This window comes from Sebastes fasciatus, chromosome 22, assembly GCF_043250625.1.
Source record: "Sebastes fasciatus isolate fSebFas1 chromosome 22, fSebFas1.pri, whole genome shotgun sequence".
Taxonomy (NCBI): domain Eukaryota; kingdom Metazoa; phylum Chordata; class Actinopteri; order Perciformes; family Sebastidae; genus Sebastes; species Sebastes fasciatus.
The window spans coordinates 11,035,963-11,058,876 of record NC_133816.1 but is presented as its reverse complement, the minus strand read 5'-3'; the positions used below and the strand labels follow the sequence as shown (position 1 = coordinate 11,058,876).

Genomic DNA, 22,914 nt, shown 5'->3' with positions numbered 1-22,914 from the left:
TGAATCTCACTCTATGTTAGCTGGCCTAGTGGATTATGGATTCATCTTTTAAAGGCTTCTTTCCCGGAATTGGATGATAAAATCAATAGCCCACCACTGTCTTATCTCTCAGCCGGTTAGCTAAGCTTAGCACAAAGACTGAAAACAGTTCACTAGACAACAAGTACACTAATTAACAGTTATATCTTGTTTGTTTAATACATAAAAAAAACTGTTTTGTATTGATTGATTCTGCGTTTTACTAAGCTAACGTCCTGGCGCTAGCTAGGCTACTTGGTTAACGATTAGCGCACAGCTATCATAGACTGTATATAAGAAGTAGACGTAGTCAACATGATGTCAACCACTTGTTTTGTGGACTGCCGTTTTGAAGGCTCAAGTTCATAATTTTGCCCGTCGCCATCTTGGTTTTTTTTGGAACCAGAAGTGAAATGAGAGGGTGGAGCTAAGTACAACCGAATGCTGAATAAGACATTTTTAGGCGACCAAAATGTTACAATTAACTTTCATGAACTCAAAACACACTGTGAAAGGGTTAAAGTTGTAAGACGACAATGCGGACAACTCCCAGACCGGACAACGCCGTGGTAGCAACCTGTCAATCACAAGGTAGCCACGCCGTAAATGGGACCATAATTTACTAAATGAACATCATGCTGTATTGAAGAAGACTTGAAACTAGTGATTGAGACCATAAACTCATGTTTACAATGTTTACTGAGGTAATAAATGAAGTGAGAAGTAGGCTAATTTTCTCATAGACTTCTATACAATCAGACTTCTTTTTGCAACCAGAGGAGTCGCCCCCTGCTGGCTGTTAGAAAGAATGCAAGTTCAAGGCACTTCAGCATTGGCTTCACTTTTCAGACTCGGAGTTTGCCCACTATGAGAGTAGTAGCCTATCTATCTTCTCATCTATCTTTCTGCAAGAAAGCAAATAAGCGTATTTTCCAAAAAAAGTAAAAATACTCCTTCAAGCTGGTTAATGTCAGTTTTAATAGAATAATTCTGGATTTCTTTAAAGCTAAATATATAAAAAAGCTTTTCTTTGAAGGTTCATGCTTTTGATTTAAATAACATGAGATCCAAAACATAGTATTTATGAACGTGGTACAAAAAAGGACACAATATCTCAAAAGGCGAGATATCCTTGAGTCAATCTTAATCAAAGGTAAAACTTTCAGAGACCCCCCCTGTGTGATTTCCACCTCAACTGTCGTCTGTAAATGAGAAAATCTCACCTCAAGTTTGCACTTTCTGCCACAACCTTCTTGACCTTCAAGAGTGTACACAAGGCGCCCTCTCTGAAGTGTTCATTCAGTGGGTTTGTGTTTGAAGTGTGGAGGGCGACATTCGTTGAGGTTAAACGGGGGGGGAAAGAGGGTTGCCGTCAAGTAAGCCTTGAAAGGACGCGACGCGTTGAAGTGTCTTATCATAAACACTCCTTCTGTGCCTTGATTATTCCTCGAGGCCGTTGATACGGAAGCTGTCCTTTGACTGTAAATCGAACATGATTTACAGTAACATGGACTTCTCTCTTTAGATAACGTGTGGGAAATCTCTGAAGAGGATACCAGATCCAGACTGACTTTAAACACAATGCGCTGTCACTATAGCAGCTATTTTATGCATTTAATTCGTTGTTTACTTACTAATTTTGCCTATTTGCATACCTGATAGAGAAAAGCTGCCCTCTGGCTCTCCATTCCTAGAGGCAGGGATTTCTGGAGTTTAGTTTGGATGTTGTCTGGCCTTACTTTGCTTGTTTACCTCTGAGGACAAAAGGGGAGGCTGATAATATGGCAGCAGAGTCATGGCCGCTGGCCCTTTTTTGATGAGGAGAAAGGTCTGTTTGGCTAATTACCCTGGTGGTCAGACCACTTGTTTTTCCAATGCCACATTTTTTACGTCTTCTCTCTCTCTCTCTCGCGCTCAGGTTATTGTTCTCCTCGGTTCCTGGACACATGCGCTGAGCCGTGACATCTGGCGCTGATATTTGCATTTGAATTAACGCTCCGAATCACTACGTATTGATTACCTGCAATTACCTTTCTTTTCTTCCTAGTTTCACCGTTTGTTAAAGGGTATTTTTTTACTCCTTGTCATGGAGTCATTTCTCATCCTCCCTGTTTTTTCCCCTTTCTCAATTTTTCTCCTCTCGGAGTCCAGAGTTTGGAGGTGGGCTGTAGTTCACCTTTACCGCAGGTGAGTAATACACAAACCATTCTTTGACATGGAATCCATAATCTGCAAAGTGGATCAAATGACTTGTAAATGCATCAATCAGAAGGGAGTTGTTGATGGCTATTGCATTGGTCTGCAGGGACAGGGAGAGAACAAAATACTATATTTATGTGGGAATAGTGCGATCACATCCAAGAGTTGAAGACTGGGCATATACATAGCCTTCTCATTTATTTTAACAATTATTAAGTGATGATGATCTGATGTTTCATTAGGAATTATCTATAAACAAAGCCTCCCTTTCATATGTAGAACGCCATGTATGCTTGAAAAGTTGGGCCTCATGCAAGAACATTTTCGTATTTGTACCCTAAATCTTTTTCTTATTCCTGTGAGACTTGTTCGAACTAATGCTCATTTGCCAAACTTTATTAACAGTAAAAGCTTGTCGTAATAATAATAATCTACACCCCCAAATTGCAATATAAGGCACTTCGTCAGTGGACAAGTTTCATTCACAGAGCAGACTATTGCAAATGTGCTTGCTTTACACAAAACAATGACAAATATTGTCCAGAAACCCTCACAGGTACTGCATTTAGCATAAAAATATATGCTCAAATCATAACATGGCAAACTACAGCCCAACAGGTAACAACAGCTGTCAGTGTGTCAGTGTGCTGACTTGACTATGACTTGCCCCAAACTGCATGTGATTATCATAAAGTTGGCATGTCTGTAAAGGGGAGACTCGTGGGTACCCATAGAACCCATTTTCATTCACATATCTTGAGGTCAGAGGTCAAGGGACACCTTTGAAAATGGCCATGACAGTTTTTCCTGGTCGAAATTTAGCGTAAGTTTGGAACGTTATTTATTCATCTTCCTGACAAGCTAGTATGACACCAATGGTACCAATGGATTCCTTAGATTTTTCTAGTTTCATATTGTTAACAGTATCTTCACTCTGAGCCCGCTAAGTTTTGTTAATGCGTTGAAGAGAGTAGTGGTGTTAAAACTAATTTGCGTGAACACATTATTATCGGGTTGGATTTATGACACTAGAGAAATGAAAGAGTCATTGCGAAATTGTTGCTTTATGTTGATTATCTTGCTTTCATAATCTTTGGAAGCCAAAATTGTAATTGAAATTTGATCAATTGCACATTCCTAACCTATATTGTGCAATACTGTATTCCACATGCAAAAAATACAGCCATAGCAACTTAAAAAGGCCACATCACATGACACCGAAGCTCCTCTTCACCACAGACGACTGCATTATCATGCCCCTAATTGAAATGACTGTTGTTATTCTCTGTGCACACGAACCCCATCCTGGCCATGGTGTGGCCATTTTCAGGAGTTTGGGGGTTCCATCTTGTCTCCTGATGAAGAGCTTTGTATGGACCACCTGCGCTCAGGGTCTGGACGAGCAAAAGTGATTACAAGGTGGACGGAGCACATGCAGCCAGGGAAGCGGCGCCATGCCGGGGCTAAGTGGCACTTTAACACGCGACGCATCCGTGAAGGGATCTGGCTGTCCACCTCAGACCGCGGACACGGATGCAGGAGATTGGCTTGTTGAAGGACACAGAGACGCAAACAAACCAAAAAGCGCAGGCTGCTGAACAGGAAAGAGATTAAATGTTTTCTAATTACGATAAAATCGAGACAGATCTTTTTTTTCCCCTCTCTCTTTTAAAGTGTTTCTCTTTGAACACTGTGATTAAGCTTTAATTTCCGACCAAAGCGATGCGGCGACTGCTTGTCTTTAGATGAATGTATGTGTGTTTATGTGTGTCCCGACAGATGGTGTCTGTGGGGGCGGTGAGTGATAAAGTGCGTATCAACCCAGTAAAGATAGTATTAGCTGGGAGAGCTGCAGGTGGCTCATCACGATGTTTGCCCGCTAAACTGCTGACTTGTGTATGTCCCTGGGTTAAAAGAGACCATTTTCATCTACTGGTGAGTGGGAGGTGCTATTGTTCTCTCTCTCTCACCCTTCTCTTTCTATATATTGAAGAGTGGACTCTAAAGAGCCAAAAGAACTGGTCTGTTCATTTGTTTTAGAGACATGCAGCTGCACTCTGTATTGATCTGACATAAAAAGTGGACTTTCGACTGACCCGAGGGTGAGTAAATGATGAAAAAATGAATGAAAAAGCAGTTCATTGGGAGGCAAGCATTCATCCATTCCTCTATTGTTTAAAACACTATCATGTTTGAGGCTACCTTGTGAACAAATGATGTCTATTTCCAAGTAAAAAGCTAGCTAAAGCAGGGTTCTCAAATGACCTGGAAGCCACTGGCCAGGTTGTTGGACGAATGAAAATGAATTTGAACTCAGTCAGTACATACTGTGAGTCATACTGCACGGCATGGTTAGTACAGTAATGCTGCTCTGATTGTTTTCCTGGAAAAAGGCAGCTTCTGCTTGTTCAGGCAAACACACTCACATCAAGGAATTGATCATTTGGCGTAGAAGGCTGGGGCTCTTTGTGCGAGACCTCAAAGAATCTCAGCAAGCAACGAGGATTCTGCTGGCGAACTAATCTCCCCCTTAACATACATAAACATTAAATTTCAAATCAACCATATCAAAACTATAGCACACCAGGGGGAAGGTTGGGGTGGTGGAGGGAACAGCAGTGGCAAAAAAAAAAAAAATGCTGATTTGTCTCAGAAAAATGGAAAGTAAACCCCAGGAATGTGCTTAATTTCTTCAGAAAGGCCGATGAAAGAAATGTCGAATGGGAGATTGCATTGAGTTACAGAAGCTAGTGGAACAGCCTGGTGTCACCAAAATGCAAGCTATCACTACCCATTTTTTTTGCTTTTCCGCTTGTCATTTCACACGACGGCAATAGACGCTCAGAGCAGGTGCTCCGGAGGTCAGGTGACATTATTTAGTATAAAGAGTAAGAAAGTCAGCGTAAGGAGGTCAGGGTGGATGGGTGAGTCAAACAAACACATGACCATCACCCCAACCCGATCTAATGGGAAGGCATAAAAATAGAACGACATTACAAGGACATTCCGTGTGTCAATTTTACGGCACGCAACAAAGCCTCTGTAACGGCCGCAGTTAGGTTTAGGCAACGAAACCACTTAGTTAGGTTTACGAAACGCATCATAATTGGGCTTAAAATAAGTACGTAAACTAAGTAAAATACGTACGGAAACAATGTAACAGAAGTTCGGAAAACACGTCACAAACGTGACTAAAAAACACGTCACAAATGTCACTAACGTAACTTCAAAATAACTCTTTGATACACGAACATACACGATCTCCTGGTTGAAAGTCCGGTGTTATATGACCCATTGCTGAGATGACAACTAGGGATGGGCGATTGGATAAATATATCGGCTGAGTATACCACCGGTAAGTTTGGGTTTGGGCGACGTTTGTCAATCTATTTTGCTAATTTAATGGTCTGCCCCCTGAAGAACTGGTGAAATTTGGAAAGACCAACCAAGACGGTTTTGGTGAGTTTTATTTTGTTTCTGTCAAATTTGAAAGTGTGTTTTACGAGATGCTCCGCCACTAGAACAGCTGATCTCCCAGCTGAAACTATGGCGGCAGGAGAGGGGGAGGGGGTTGCGCGCTGTGCCGCATGCATACACACACAACTGCGAAAATATATCGGCAATTGTCGGTTGTTGGGCTGACGGTGGGCTGGTTGAAAAATTTTAACATATCGCCAAACCCTAATGGCAATCACATATAAACAGGAAAACGCTTGCACACTTCAATCTGTGTACTCTATTTGATTATATTCAAGATTCTGTTTACAGACTGTCTTTGGGGATACAACATAGTATTATCCAATAAAAACAGCAGTAAAACTATGCATGAATTAGTCAATAATCAATAATGGCAGGGCAATTGGCAAAGCTTCTCAGCGTTGCTTATATTTCTTCCAATAACTGTTACCAATAAAAGGATTCCAATTTTAATGTTTTCCCCTTTCTGCAATACCAATAAATTCAAAACACTGTAAAAAGTAGAGGGCATAATTCTTAGAAGTATTTGCACATTGATCCCCAGAACAGGACTTCAGAGCTTTATGGATGGAGTGCAGATGAAGGGAACCAGACCGAAGGCCTCGATGCGGCTACCTGCTGAGCAGTAAATAGGTTGGGGGTCTTTGACCTGAATGATAAAGAGCATTCCTTATGAATCTCAACACAGAACTCAAACTGTGGCAAGGCCGACACAGGACAGGCGGCGTGGGAGGCTTAAGAGGAATATTGAAGCTTCAGTATATTCTGATGAAGGGAAAAAAAGAGGCTACAATGCACGTCACATTGTTCTTTGCTTTAAAATAAAAAGAAGTGGGAGGTAATGTACTTTATATGAAGTCCTGTTACGTAGAAGGTCGTGCTCTTTCGCCTCACTTGCTATTTGTTTTAGTCCTTGCATCCTTCGCTCAACCATCAGAACTGTTACATAATTAAAGTCCAGTCATGGTTTTGGCTGTGTGGAAGAAGTCAAAAGTCAGCTCAGTGTTGCGCGGAGGTTGCCGGAGAATCCTCCAAGTTCAATTCGGTTTCTTGCCAACACGGTGAACTCGTGTCAGCCCTAAGACTTTCGGGCAGTGGTGTATCTGTGGTACACGCAAGCTTGTTAGCGTCAAGACCAAGATCAAAAGAATGCTGGTGTAATGCAGTGAGTACAGTGAAGACATCAGTAGTGTCTTTATATCTGTATTTTCTGTTTCATCCAAGCTGCGAGTATTGCTTTTCAGTCCACATAAGTTGAGTGAAAAGAAAACTGTATCTGAACGCTACATGACCGTTTGCGCTCAAAGAAAGATAATTACTGCCACTGACCGCAAATAAGTTGACATGCCTGCTGGCCTCGCGTGCGCGCGGGATTCATCATGTTCACGACTGAATGGAAATGAAGTTGCCCTCGTGCCGTCAAACTGCATTTGATGGCTCCAGGTATATTGTGAAAATTATCTGGTTTGTGTAGGCAATTTGCTCTCGAGTGCATGAGTGGGAGTGAATTAAAGAAATGTCCGACCAATATTATGAGGCAGAGAGAGAAAGAAGAGAGGTAGAGACTGGATTGGCCTAATGCATGAATAGATGCCCGAGAAAGTAGATGTTGGAAGATACATTTATATAACCTGGGTGGGAAAGAAAGATACAGCAGTGAGGTAGAAGGGGGGCGAAGGGGAGAGGAGCGGGGAGATTAAGTAATTATCCTTTCAAGCCTAATTTGAGGTGCTGTTTGAAATTAACCTATGCAAATGAAGTGGCTAAGTCACATTGAGGACCACAGTGACTCAGACTCAACTGGAACAAGATTGGTTTTTACATCTTATCACAGTACTATCAAATGCAAATTCTCAGCTGTAGTAAAATGTTCATGCAATTTACTGAGGGACAATTTTTCCATACCATGTGAATAGGTCATATTGCATGTTGGTATGCTACTTTTTCCCCTCATAAATAATAGCTGGGGACGTGGCTGATCGGCTGATAAAGAGCAGGTACAAAATATTGTGGGGGGATGAAGTTAATTGTAATCGCTCAAAAGGTTAATTCTTTCATAATGTACATTTCCACCACAGTAATTCCATCAACACAACAACAGAATAATTTCTCTTTTTCACAGAAATACTACTCTCATAAGGCGGCAACACCGGGACTGAAAAGTGAAGCCAATGAGGAAGTGCCTTAAACTTGCATTCTTTCTAATTCTGGTTGCAAAAAGAAGTCTGATTGTATAGAAGTCTATGAGAAAATGAGCCTATTTCTCACTTGATTTATTACCTCAGTAAACATTGTAAACATGAGTTTATGGTCTCAATCGCTAGTTTCAAGTCTTCTTCAATACAGCATGATGTTCATTTAGTAAATTATGGTCCCATTTAGAGTCAAATAGACCATAAAGCAGGGGATGCTTTAGGGCGTGGCTACCTTGTGATTGACAGGTTGCTACAAACGGTGTTGTCCGGTTTGGGAGTTGTCTGTGATTTGTCTTACAACAGTTCATGAAAGCTAGTTGCAAAATTTTTGGTTGCCTAAAAATGTCTCATTCAGCGTTGGGTTGTACTTAGCTCCACCCTCTCGTGTCACTTCTGGTTGCAAAAGAACAAGATGGCGACGGCCAAAAAGCGGAACTCGAGGCTTCACAGTCTATGGTTCTCATTCACAAATCACTTCCAATTCCCTCTACTTTGCCGTTTTGTTGACGTGTGTTAAGGTGTCTTCAATAAAACGTCTGGGAAAGGGTATTATTTACCTAGAGCCACAGGAAAGCGTTTCATGTGAAACATCCTCGCAACAAGTGTTTGGTTTTATTGATCGTCGCTTAACACAGATTTAAAAAAAAAAAACAAACAGCAAAGCAGAACCAACTGCAATTAATACAAAGAGAAAACCAGAGCAACAGAGCGGTGAGTATAGCATGACCCTATTGTTGCACTGATGTAATTAGGGCTGCGGAAATGCACATTATCATGAATTCATCAAGCTAACAGGTTAACATGGAGGTAATGTTGTTTGCAACAGCATCAAACGGCATAGTCTTACTAAAATACGATCATCTATAATGAATTATCAAATCCAATCAATCCATATTCTTATATTCACAATGGGTCAGATCACAAACTCACAGAGAATTACCACCCGACTCTGCAAAGCAGAGCATGTTAACATCATTAAGCTACCTGCTTTGACTTTAAGGCTTGCAACTTTAATGTTTTTGGTTAACACTCACTGTTCCCATGAGCGTCAATTCTAGCCGCAGAAAACAGCGGTTTTCAGCAAAAAAAAAAGCTCTTATAAACCCATTTTATAGCAGACAAAGTAAGCAACTAGCTGGTGAATATAGTGGAGAATTTAGCAGCTAAAAACAAAGATTTCTCCACCAGGAGTTGGTGGAAACCAAAACAGAACTGAAAAGGCAAGTGTTCAATTCACACATCAACTCTGTAAGGCGATAATATGTCTGGGTTATGTTTCCAGCTTGTTGCGCTGCTACCGTACATGGGCTAAAAAAATCAATTAATGCAGGAATAAAAAACAGAAAAACTCTGAATAAAGGCCTTTCACCGATATAAGCTTGTTTCATATAGATATCTGCTTCTCTTTGCAGATGAATACTGACTATTCATTGAGAATCAAGGGTAATGCTCCAAAGAGATGGTAGATAAGTCAGTGTATGTGAGTGACTACTCCTATTTAGAAAATCAACCCTGAAAAGTAAGCTGTACAATACTCATTTAGAGCTAAAGAAACCATCATATACCAGTGATATCATTCACAAACAAGCAGTGTATCAGACTATTCTCACACAACATCTCAGCACAATCCTTATACTGGCACGGGCCCATGACTGTGACCTTCGGTAACGACCTAAAACAGCGCCGGATCCCCCAGCGTGCGCGTCTGTGCGAGCGTGAGGAGAAAAGAGGAAGTGAGGCGCATGTGTTTAACTGGCGGAGATGAAATTAAAAGTGGTGATTTCCCTGTCGACTGCTCCCTCTAAGCAGCTGCTTGCTTCTCTTTATGGTGAGCATGTCATTATTTAATTCATAAAAGCGGTTTTTATCATGCTCTTTCACCCCTCCGCTGCACACAGCCACTTGCCAAACTCTCCCTGTTTACTCGAGCTTGCATTCTTCCAGATTTACTCTGCTCTGGTTTTGTTCCTTCTCTCTGTAAACACTTTCAATCGGTCCAAATCAGATTAAATGTATCTATCAAGACCAATAAAAGCGCTAGGAATTGTCTTGGTGACATTTACACAGGAGGGACTTACTGTATCACCAGGTTATGTGCACATCACTCAGGCACAACAGGACCTCTTATTCTGCACAAGCAATAGACGGTGCAAATCAATCAACATTTATATACTTACTGTTGTATCACTCTATGCAGCCATGCAGTATGGCATACCGCATGGCTGCAGCTTTAGAAAGGGATGAATGGACATTATGAAGAGCTTGCTCGGGATCATCTTGCGATCTAAATGCAAATTTAGGGAAGGGTGTGAAAGCACTGAGGAAGTTATTACCTACATGGCTGGCTTTGATGAACAGCTCACGGCATTTGAGGCAAATACCAAAGTGGAGGATTGCATCCATGTGATTAAGATGATTAATTACTCTTTTAAATGTATTCCTTTTTCTTTTTTTTTATACCTCCAACCTCAAGCAATCACAGGGGGTGTGTGCAGAACCCGTGGTGCCACTTGTTTGAAAGTGCTGTTGTGTTGTGAAGTGTGGCGGTTGGCACCGGCATGGGGGAGCCTGCATGTAATCAGTACAGATGTAGTGAAGTCAAAAACATGCAGGTATGACTGTAATATTAGTGATTAGTGATATCATAAGAACCGATACGTCTGTGCCAAGTCGATACCAAAATTCGGAAAAAGTGACGGTACTCGTCTTTCTACAGTACAACAGGTACGTCCCGTAGGTACCGTCAGGGCTTGAGTCTAACAGCGTCCCAGGGACGATGGAAAATGTGTTTGGCACGCATCAAACTCACTATTGACGCATTCAGGTGACGCATCTTATTTTTTCCTTGATAATGCTACATTGCGAACAACAAATCCATGTTGAAATCGGCAGGACTAAAGGTAGTTAACGTCAACTGTTAGCTACGTGCAATACTGTGCTGCTTACTAACGTTAACTGGCTGTCATCCTGCCGATTTCAACCAGTGGGCAACTTTGCGGTCTGAAAAGTGAAGCCAATGTGGAAGTGCCTTAAACTTGCATCCTTTCTAATAGCCAGCAGGGGGCGACTCCTCTGGTTGCAAAAATAAATCTGATTGTATAGAAGTCTATGAGAAAATGAGCCTACTTCTCACTTGATTTATTACCTCAGTAAACATTTTGAATTGTTTTTCTAATCCATAACCGACCCTCGTTAACCGATTATTAACCGTAAAGCGACAAGATAAGTGCGTCGCATGCAGCGGTGCTATTTTTAGTGCCTAACAAGCCGCCGAGCTGCAACAATAAGCCGATGCACAAACAGGTTAAATCCATCATTTATTACCACCTGCAGTCTATGAGCAAAACAGAGTTCCAAGTTCAACCGTCCGGGAGAGTTACCGTAGCAACCATGACGCTGCGTATATTGTCCGATCGCATTATTTACTTTAGCTGCAAGACTGGCAGCGGTGTGTCTGCCTGGCTACTCTGTAAGCCCGGCGTAACGTTAGCGATTGTCCGGTGAATAAATGCTACAACTCCTCAGCTCAAGCCAACTTCCTGTATCTGCAACTCTGGCTCAGACTCGCTTAAGGAAGGCTGATAAAGTGGACCAGCTATTCTCCTTTAAGTGACAAGCTGCTCCCCTGAGTTTTGCTCAGCTTTTTAGCTATTTTTTCAATATTTCTTTTTACCGTTTAACCAATTGGTTAAAATTCCTAATGTCGGTTAACGGTTAATTATTAACATCCCTGGTCTTAATCTCTAGTTTCAAGTCTTCTTCAATACAGCATGATGCTCATTTAGTAAAGTATGGTCCCATTTAGAGTAAAGTAGACCTAAAACGGGGTATGCTTTAGGGAGTGGCTACCTTTTGATTGACAGGTCGCTACCATGGCGTTGTCCAACGGCCAAAAAACAAGATGACGACAGCCAAAATGCCAAACTCGAGGCTTCAAAACGGCAGTCCACAAACCACAAACCAACGGGTGATGCCATGGTGACTACGTCCAGTTCTTATATACCGTCTGTGATTTCAACATGGGAGGTGCCACTGATTTACATTATGATGTGTTCATGCTCTATTCAGTGAATAAATGAAATTGGCTGAAAGTAAATTCTATCACTATCATGGTGTGTTCAAATGTAATCTTGTAAAAACTTGAATAAATCCAGTTGTTTGAAGGAGATATTTTCACAGCAATATAAAATAGATAAGAAAAAAGGCAATTTCATTGGTATTGGTATCGACTACTAAGTTTCTGGTATCATGACTTCCCTTTGTAAGATTGTCATATTAATATTGAATAGGCTCTGCCGGATCAAGCAAACTCTGGCAAATCCTCATTAAATAGAAACATTAAATGCGGTGAAATCTTAAAAAAGTAATTTGGAAAACCATGCTGCCCTGATGTAAACTGCGTAGTATTGCCTCTCTTTGAATCTCTTCCAAAAAATCATTCATACCGATACGCATTTATGTAAAAAGCCACCAATTTGTGTCACTACTTTGCAATGATTCCCAAGGACATTTCCAGAGACAGACCAAAACATATGCTGATGTGACATCACTCCGCGGCAAACCCACTTAAAGATAAACTCTCAAAAACACACTTTCAGAAATAAAAGTCACCTTTAGAGAGAGGAGGGGGTGGGTTGGCGGGTGTGGGGGAAATGAAAGCAATTTTTCTCCTTTTGAAATGTAAATGCACAGCGATTTGCTGAATACCTTTGAAGAAATCATGTTATTAAGAATCAGGTGTCGCTATGCAGCCACCATTGATATGGAGTTCATAATTTTTAAATGAAATATATTTCTTCCTCTTGCAATTTCTTCACCCTTTTCACTTCTTCCTAAGTGGAGAGCAGGCTTTGTGTGAAAAGGTCATACGCTTTTCATGGCGCTCACACTCACCTGCTGACAGGCGAATGCCATCACTTTCCTTTAAACTAAGTAATGATTCTTTTTACAAGCCTACACACGCTGAAACATCTCAGTGTGGTGCTTTTTTTTTAAAGTATTTAGCCTCGCACAGTATGTAAACTGAAAGCTACATGCAATTCAATAATGTCATTTTGAGAACTTTAATCTTGATGGAGAACTTATTTATATTTTGGTGCTTGTCAGTCTAGACGACATCTCAAAATGACATTAAGTACCAGCAATACAGATGTTTTTATCCAGCAGCCACTGTGATCATGGCTATAAGGCCTTATTGACAACAATGCGAGTAATACAACGGGACTATCGATATCAAATTATTCAATACTTTCCAGCCTTGAGAGTGTGAAATATGAGTCTCTCTCTGTGTGTGTGTGAGATCAAACACTGCACACGGAGGCCATTTATTAATGTTAGATCACAACACTGATTACAGACGGAGAGTATATTAATCACTATTTCTTATCTTGTTGGTTTTTCTAATTAACAATGTCGCGAGCAATTTTAATTAGCTCGAATTAGGACATTAGGTATTAATTAAAGTGCAATTGTACAAGCCGGCAAAACGTGAAAGAATAAATTACCAAGAAAAACGACACCACAACTATATCATTCATTCATCATGATTCCATCGCAGTTTGGTTTCAGTATTAACAACCGAGAGTCTAGCTGTAGGTACAGCATACTAACAAAGTCACACTAACAATGCTAAAAGGCTGATGTTGCAGCATGTATTTACTTCACCATCTTAGTTTAGCGTGTTAGATGGACGACACGTCTTCACTTCCTCCCACTGTACAAAAGTGAAAGGTCCCGCCCACACACACACCGGTTTGAGCCAATCACGAGCCAAGCACGGCCGCAGCTTGCAAGCGTGAGTCACCTAGCTGCTACGTTAGCACCACGGCAGCTGTTTGGCTACAACTAACTATAATATCTCTATACCTACATTTATGATCAAATGGACACATGTTCTATTACACTGACTCGTGACGGTTATGGAAAGTTGAAGTTACATCTCCTCTCTCGTACAGTTCTCGTAAGAGAGAGCAGCTGTCAATCATGACGTCTCAACCCCTTTTTATAGCATCAAATAACTAATTAAAACCAAACTTATCAGAAAAATGAACACTTGAACATACATCAGTGCGATAAGAACTACCTGAAATGACAAAAAAAAATTGGGAAAAAAATGTATTTGACGTGTACTTTGGCTTTTTTAATTTGTCCCAACCACTAACATGGCGGAGGAAGGACTTATGAAATATACTGCAGCCAGCCACCAGGGGGCGATGAAGATGTTTTGGCTTCACTTTTGGGGAGCTGTCATGTTGTCCATCTTTATATACAGTCTATAGTTAGCATGCTAACAAGTGCTAATTAGCACCACACACTTTCAGCTGAGGCTGATGGGATATGGCTTTTGCAGGTTTTTGTAATAAACCAAGGTATTTGATATATTAAATTGTTAACCTGATGATGGCACGAGTTGAAAAGTGATTTTGCTGCATTCTTCTGGGAAACATGAATGTCTGTACCAAATGTCTTGGCAATCCATCAAATAATAATTGATATATTTCAGTCTGGACCAATGTCATTGCATCCCTAGAGCCACCCTGCTAGCCTGGCTGAAAAAACAACACCAATTTTTTTCTTTTATCTATTCTGATTTTACATATTTCAGGTTGACGTCTTCAAAATAGAAAAGAACTTTTTCAAGAAAAAATACACTGCGGGTGCAATGAATCACTTGCATACTGTAAAAAAGGTAATTTACCAACTGGTGTCAGAGCTCTCCCATTCCAACTGTGTTCATATTCCCACCGTGGAGTTGAATTTGTCATAAAAACTACTACGATTCCATTGAGATGAAACTAGAGCAGATTGGATGACTTATTCTGTTTGTTCACAGCAAAACAAGGTTTCAAAATTCACTTATCTGTGACTCAGGGGTGCTCAAGTGTTGTCTTTCTCTGGTCTGATGAATGAGGGTATCACAGCGGTTGTTTGCTCTTCTGCAGTGTCTCAGGAAAAAAAGTAGCTATGAGCTCATGTCATGAAAGGCAGTTGTGAGGGAGCTTTGTGGTTTTATTGGCCTTGGGATTCACATGCTGCTCTGGAACACACTTATACGTTGTTCAAATGCACCTTAAGTGTGAAGTGGATGAGAATATATCATGTTTAACTCTTCACATTTGCTCTGTAATTAAAAACAAGCATACTGTATGTAATTTAAAGTAGGTATATGCAGGGTACACGCACCATCACTGAGAACTTTGCACTCGGTAAACTATACCAACAAGCATCTGGGCAGTCACTTCTGCTTTCGGTACTGAAACTCAGTTGCTTTCATTGTTTTAACACACGGTTGGCATTCTCAATTTGCCAACCTGTGTACAACAAAATTACAGACTACTCAATTCTAAGTGACACAAAATGTTGATTTTGTTTACCTTCTCCAAATGCTAATTATGGTGGACAGGTTAGATGAAATGCTCAGGGTTTGCAAAGCACAAAAGTGAATGCAAATACAGCTAATGCAAATACATAACAGTTGTTGTGGGTAATGTGGGTAACACTGGCGACCTAATAAAACAACAAGCCATAAATTTAGGGTTCAGACAGTCTGTTACACCCCCAGCTGAAGTTAGTTGGCAAGCAGCTCAGTCCCCCCAAAAAACATGACTGTGAGCTAGCTTAATTACTTTCAACACATGTCCTTCAATAAGTAATTTTGGTATTTCTCATTGGTATTGGAACCGTGGCGATTAATAGGCTATAAAATGGGCTTTTGCTACTGCCACAGGGCTAATAGCAACGGCGTTCTGTGGTCACTTACCAGACTTCCTGGCAGGATAGGACTGACTGAATTTATCAGACTTTTGAGAATTGCAAAGAAAAACAAAAAAATTGCAAACCAAAAGTATGAAACGCAGTACTAAAGACGGGCAATACCAAAGACAGGCAATACTGAAGACAGGCAATACCAAAGACAGACAATACTAAAGACAGACATTACTAAAGACAGACATTACTAAAGACAGACATTACTAAAGACAGACATTACTAAAGACATTACTAAAGACAGACATTACTAAAGACAGACATTACTAAAGACATTACTAAAGACAGACATTACTAAAGACAGACATTACTAAAGACAGACAATACTGAAGACAGGCAATACCAAAGACAGGCAATACCAAAGACAGGCAATACTAAAGACAGACATTACTAAAGACAGACATTACTAAAGACAGACATTACTAAAGACAGACATTACTAAAGACAGGCAATACTAAAGACAGGCAATATTAAAGACAGGCAATACAGCCATGCTGAAGCTGTGATTTTGTATTGAAAAAACACATTTCTTTGTATTTCACATTGCAGCTCTTTGTCATATTTTGGAACGCTAAAAGTTTTGGGTCCCAAAATTAACCCCATAATTCTTACACACACTACACCTTTTTGACTGCAGGTTTCTGTCAACAAAAACTTATCCTAGTCAACAAGTTTCCAGTTCATTCTGTGGATCACACCTTCTGATGAGAGAAACAATTCTTATACTTCCAGGTCAGGTCAACTTCTGCCAACAAGCTCGCTATTTAGCTGGTGATTAGACGTGGGCACAGGACGCTCAGTAACCGAAGTGGTTGTATAAGCTGTTAGAAAAACTTGCTCCAGTATAGGCATAGACTTTTCCACCAAAGACATTTTGAGATGTCACAGTGGGAAAAATACAGGTGTAAATAATAAAACTAATGATGGCCAAATTCCATTTAGCTGCTTCAATTTCAGGGTCCTGGTTTTGTGCATTCTGGCTTACTGAGACACTTAAATAGAACAGAGGGCATTGTTAATGTTATTAGTAACACCTATAAAATTTCTAAAATTCCCGCCGTGAAAAAGGCCTATTGTGATACATTAAGAGGATTTTTCTTCTTTTACTAATTCACACCTGACTGTATGCATTTAGGTGCCATTGTAACCCATAGCAACACTGAACACAGACCCTGTATTACAACTGAACTTCTACTAAAAGACTAAATAGCCTAAAAGTTACTACTGTATTTTGAAACACCGGGATATGAATGATACATGACCTATTATTTTTGCATCTAAAGTGGTAGAATACGGGGTTAACACATTCACTTCCAAAGGAGATCATTATTATCTTGACATATACCATTTATAAAACATAATCCTCAGCCCTATAATTGCCGCCACCACCCACCCACGCACATTCACACACCTGCCAATCCAAGTGAATCAAGGCTCCCCTTTCCTTAAATCCCAGTTTAACTCCCAGGTGTGCGGTACACCCTCCTTAAAAGTCAACTTCACAAGTGTTGTTACTACAATTCAGACGTACAATTTCGAAAGCTGTTTAAAAAACTTGTCTAGACCGAGAGGCTCATTGCTTTGCTGTGACCTCCATTCCAGCTTTTTTTTTTTCCCTTTCCACGCTCCCACGTTGAATCCATTTTTCATGCCGGCTCTGTATTGTTTCAGACCCATTTTATTGTGCTCCTCCGGAGAAGAGGTGTGTTGTTTTTTCATGGGAGGAAAGCAGTGTGTGCTGTAGCCTGCTGAGCCCAGGCAGTTGGTTGGGTAAACCATGTGCTTGCTGAGCGCTGCTGCCGTCTGGCATGGAGGCGAGCGGTTATCACTACCAGCGGCTGATTCGCTTCAGTGACTCCTTCAAATTTCTTTACTTCCTTGTCACTTATTCTATGTCTTTGCACTCTCAGCTCCTCGCGAATAATTAAGCAAAAAGATTTAAAAACAATGTGTACTCAGGGTGTTCCTTAGCAGCGAATGATGCACTGGAACAAACTTCCCGGCAGTACCTTAAAGTACCTCACCGGTAATCTTGAGAACATTCATGAAGTTTGTTCCCGTGGTCGCTCCGGTGCAAGGCAATGAAATAAAAGCATCTCAGCTCGTAAAAAAAATCAAACATGTGTGCTTTATACCTGCGATTGAACATCAAGCTGAAAGGTATAAGGGAGCGTCTGCTCGCCTTTATCACTAATGGGGCCCAAACTGCAGCGCTTAGACTGAATATGAATGTACCTCCAGTGAATTATTAATGTTGTGGCGCGCTTCGTATTCTGCCTGGCACTTCCAGAGGTGATCCACCTCCCACGCGGATTGGAAGCTGTCACCCGTAATTGGAGAAATCACGACAGCACGGAGTTAAGTGCTCCACAGTCCCCGGGTGAAGAATCTGACGGTGCACACTGCAGCACCAAGAGGTGGGAACATATTCCTATATAAGTTTCCCCCCACAACCCTCTCCATTTCTTTTCTCAATATTTTTCTTTCTCTTTCCCCCAATCCTCCTATTTATGGTTTATAGTCAGTTTCACACTGCGGGTATATTTTCCCCCTTTCCTTTAGTTTGTTATATAGTTTCTTTGTGCATGTAAAAAGGTCTGCAAAGTTACAAGGCCCAAAGTCCACGCCAAAGGGAGTTACTCTACCCCCCGGAAACACTGCTCATGACCTGCCTGAAACGCCTTGCTTGAAGTCCCGCCTTTTCTTCCTTAACGTGGTGATGTCACCAAGTAAAACATTTGCATAATACCATAGACTGTATACAAGAAGTGGACGTAGTCACCGTGACGTCACCAATTTGTTTGTGGACTGACGTTTTTGAAGCCTTGATTTTGGCATTTTGTCCATCACCATCTTGGTTTTTGGCCATCGCCATATTGCTTTATTGCAACCAGAAGGGTGGAGCTACAGTAAGTACAGCCGAATGCTGAATAAGACATTTTTAGGCGACCAAAAAGGTTATAATTAACTTTCATGAACTGAAAACACACTGTGAAAGGGTTAAAGTCGTAAGACAAAAACATCTCCCAGACCGGACAACGCCGTGGTAGCGACCTGTCGATCACAAAGTAGCCACGCCCTAAAGCATACCCTGCTTTATGGTCTATTTGATTCTAAATGGAACCATAATTTACTAAATGAACATCATGCTGTATTGAAGAAGTCTTGAAACTAGCGATTGAGACAATAAACTCATGTTTACAATGTTTACGGAGGTAATAAATCAAGAGAGAAGTAGGCTCATTTTCTCATTGACTTCTATACAATCAGACTTCTTTAGAGACCTGTCAAGTACAAGGTAGCCATGCCCATCAAGTGAGTGGTGAAGCGACGGTGTGAGTAACGTTATCGACTCCGGCCGAAGCCGTTCTGGGTTATTGTAGAAAAAAAGCAGTGCAACACGGCAGACTCCGTGAAGAGGACCAGCTCCTTATGTAGATATAAACGGCTCATTCTAAGGTAACGAAAACACAACAACTCTTATTTTCAGGTGATTATACACAAAAGATTATTAATATTATTTTCCATTTCTGCCAATTGATCCCCCTAAATGTTACACATTGGTCCTTTAAAGCATGTAAACATGTTCTAAAAGAAAACCCCAAATAGAAATATGCATCTGAAAATAAGCATAATAGGTCCTCTTTAATTTTTTTTTTACCAGAAAATCTAATTAAGGATGTCACATTCAGTAAAGCAACAATGAAGAAATTGGGTTCAAGAAATTCTTAGAAGGGAGATGACAATGTTCAGTGAGTGCTCACAGATCAAGATAAGCTACACTGACTTTCATCATGACCTTTGACCCTAACCACAACCCATGCGTTCCGCTGAACATATTCCATAAACCGCGTGAGATGAACCGCGTCTGATGAAAAACATGGTAATATCGCAGAAGGCGCCATTCATGAGGACTCTGCGGTACATTTTTCTGACAGAGTGACAACTCCTGTGCAAAAGCGTGTGGATCCCCGGGTCCCGCGGAGTGCCCAGGGCACCGTCAAAACCGACAGCTCACAGCACACATGGACCCCCGTGTCCCAAAGATGGGAGGCAAAGTTGTTGGCACAGCAAGGAGTTTTTGGCAGTCCTATTGCCCCCCTGATCAAAGGGATTTGTCACTTTTCATGACAGGAGCAAGATTGCGGCGCTTCATTCTGGACCGACCGAAGCATCTATGATCCATGGTCAAACACTGGCAGATTCATCTCAGCCTCAGCAACCGTGGTTCTTGGGAGGCCCCGTGTGTCTGTCAAGAGACAACACTGGTGATTTGGAGAGACAAAGCTTATGTTGACAGAGGTTCAGGGCCAGCGCAGGTCATGTGTGAACTGGTGACGAGGTCGAAAGATGAAATCCATCTGGGTCTCGTCTGGAAAAGCAGCGGAGAGGGGGGGCTCCTCGAAGCGACAAGTGAAGCTTGGCGTGGCGAGGGTTTGTCTATAAATTTGATAAGAATCCTAAACTGGGGCACGGATTTCGCTCTGCCTCACAGGAGCACACACATTTGTCGAGGAGGAATCCTGCGCAGTCTGTTTTTAGCTGCACAATTGGAACTTAATCACTATAATCCATTCGTTGGATTATGATGCCACCGCTTCCCGAGATAAACCATCTGTGTGAGAAGGTGCCTCTGTGTTAAATTTTTAAAGTTCACCTATCATTGCTTGCAAATCTATTTCACTGATTTTCCCACAGATTTACCGACTACATTTATTCATGATTCTTATCAATTCCCCTTTTTAAACCATATGTTTGGACTTAAATCTAATAGATGACATTCCCACTTCTAATTATAGAATAAAAAAACACAGTATATCTACAGTATAGATACTGTTGGTGCAAATACACCGACCCGAAAGGCAAACAAAGCATTTCATTTCCTCTTTTAGGTGAAAGAGAAAAAGGTGCAATATTGAAACAGATCTAAAGAGATAAGAGTGTGCTCTCTCTGAAATGCAAATTTAACGGACGTGGAAAGGAAATGAGAAAAAAAAAAAACAGAATCAGAAAAACAATGGAAATATATACAACCATAAGAATAACTTAATGATGTGGGGAAAATGTTTATCAATGTACACAGCGTGTGTTTGAGTAGGTAGCCATAAATGTTCACACAGTGTGATAGAGGCTGTAGATATACTGTAGATATGTGTTTACTGGTTGAAGCCATGCAAGTATTCGCCGATGAAATCCATATATGAGGAAGTTAAGTGTCCTGCTTGTTCAGTGGTGAGGCCGGTGAAGAAGGTGTACTAGATTTTGAGGGCAAAAGAAGCATTATTTTGTATTGTAAACATACCATGAATGCTGTTTATTGGTTATTACCACATAATCCAGTATGTGTGGTTCTAGTGGTTATGATTAAAACAGCCTTTCAATTAAATTAAAGCTAAAATAAATAATAAATATTACCTAATTAGTAATTATGCAATCATTTTTAAATTACTTTTCTTTGTAATTGGATGTTTTTTTTCTTTGCTGTTTACTGTGCAAATAAATAATAAAAACATCTATAAAAATCTTAACAGGAAAACTAATGAGGTGAGAGAGATGTGACACGAGTAGGGCTGCGACTAACGTTTATTTTCATTGTCAATTAATCTGTTGATTATTTTCTCGATTAATCGATTCGTTGTTTTCGGTCTATAAAATGTCAGAAAATGGTGAAAAATGTCTCTCAATATTTCACAAAGCCCAAGAAGACGTCCTCAAAAGTTTTGTTTTGTCAACAACTACAAAGATATTCAGTTTACCGTCAAAGAAGAGTAAAGAAACCGGAAAATATTCACATTTAAGAAGCTGGAATCAGAGAATTTTTACTTTTTTTTTTCTTAAGAAATGACTCAAACCTATTAATCGATTATCAAAATAGTTGTCAATTAATTTAATATTTGGCAACTAATTGATTAATCGTTGCAGCTCTAGACAGAGGACCAAATGCAGCGCAGTGACGATATGGCCAACGGGGACCTGCCTCCCGTTCATGTGAGTCAGCTGTCACTCTGTTCGTCACAAATCCTCTTTCCCACCACAAAAACTATGTGCACTACACATATAGCCTGTATCCCCAGTAAGAAAGGGGAAACACTATCAATTGATGAAAAAGTTTAAACTTTTATAAGCTTTATAATACCTGGATTTAGGAGGTGTTGCAGCCCCTTCAGCGCCCCTGCGTCCTACATCCATGCTATGTGCTTAAATAATAAAAAATATATCCATAGGCTCATATTTAAGGAATGCCTTCATTTTCAATATTATACTCCTTTGAAAAGGTCATGGAAAATGGCATGTTTAAACTTTATTTTTGTATGCTCCACGCCAACACAGAATTTGAATATTCTCAAACAACAGTGGACTTACTTGATACTTTTATACAAAACTTTCAACCTCTGTAGCTCCAGTGCAAAATAAGTTAATGTACAGCCCACCAGTCTACATGCATCAGTGGTAGGAGAGTTCAGAAAATGTAAATATATTATGTGCCATGCAAACACTTATTTCATTATAAGCACAACAGCAAACAAAGACCCCCCCAAACAACTTACAGCCTCGGTAAGAAGAGCACACAGGGAGCACTTGAGGCGTGAGGAAATATCTAATCGGGGGGGCATTAGGGTAACCGCGGGAGGCACACACTGCCGTCCAACAACTCAATCTATGTACTTAAATGCTTGATAATGAGTTTGCAGTCAGCAACCAAAACACTGACCCAGCTCCAACTCCAAAACAAGCTGCAAAGTCTCTCTCTCTCTCACACACACACACACACACACACACACACACACACACACACACACACACACACACACACACACACACACACACACACACACACACACACACACACACACACACACACACACACACACACACACACACACTCCACAAACCATAGACTACGTGCATGCCACGTCTCTCTCACAAATACACACTCACTGCCATGTGTGCGTCATTAGAACATCTTTCAAATAGACCACACACTCCACTCTTAATTCAGACAGACCCAGAAATCATTCAACATATTGCGTAATAATAATGAAAGCCAAGGCTGAAATCATAAAGTGAATTAAACGCATGGCTTACCTTTATAGAAGAGTTGCAGAGTGTTGGTGCTGAACCTCCTAAGAACGGTGTCCTTCCGCTAGAGTTGTGCATTTTCCGGTCAAGTCCCTTTCAAACGCTAGCTGAGGATGTGCTGTCCATTCCCCATCGACCGTCTGTGATTGTTTTGCGAGCTGAAAAAAAAAAAAAAAGAAAA

General features: G+C 40.7%; 1 long non-coding RNA gene across 2 annotated transcripts in view; it reads right to left on the bottom strand.

Annotated features, from left to right (window-relative positions):
- Window positions 1-22,914, bottom strand: part of LOC141760878 (uncharacterized) — a 160,733-nt gene that overhangs the window by 72,304 nt on the left and 65,515 nt on the right. For both annotated transcript variants that reach the window (XR_012592477.1, XR_012592478.1), the window contains exon 2: window positions 22,740-22,891. This is a non-coding gene — a long non-coding RNA (uncharacterized LOC141760878). The remainder of the gene's footprint in view (window positions 1-22,739; window positions 22,892-22,914) is intronic.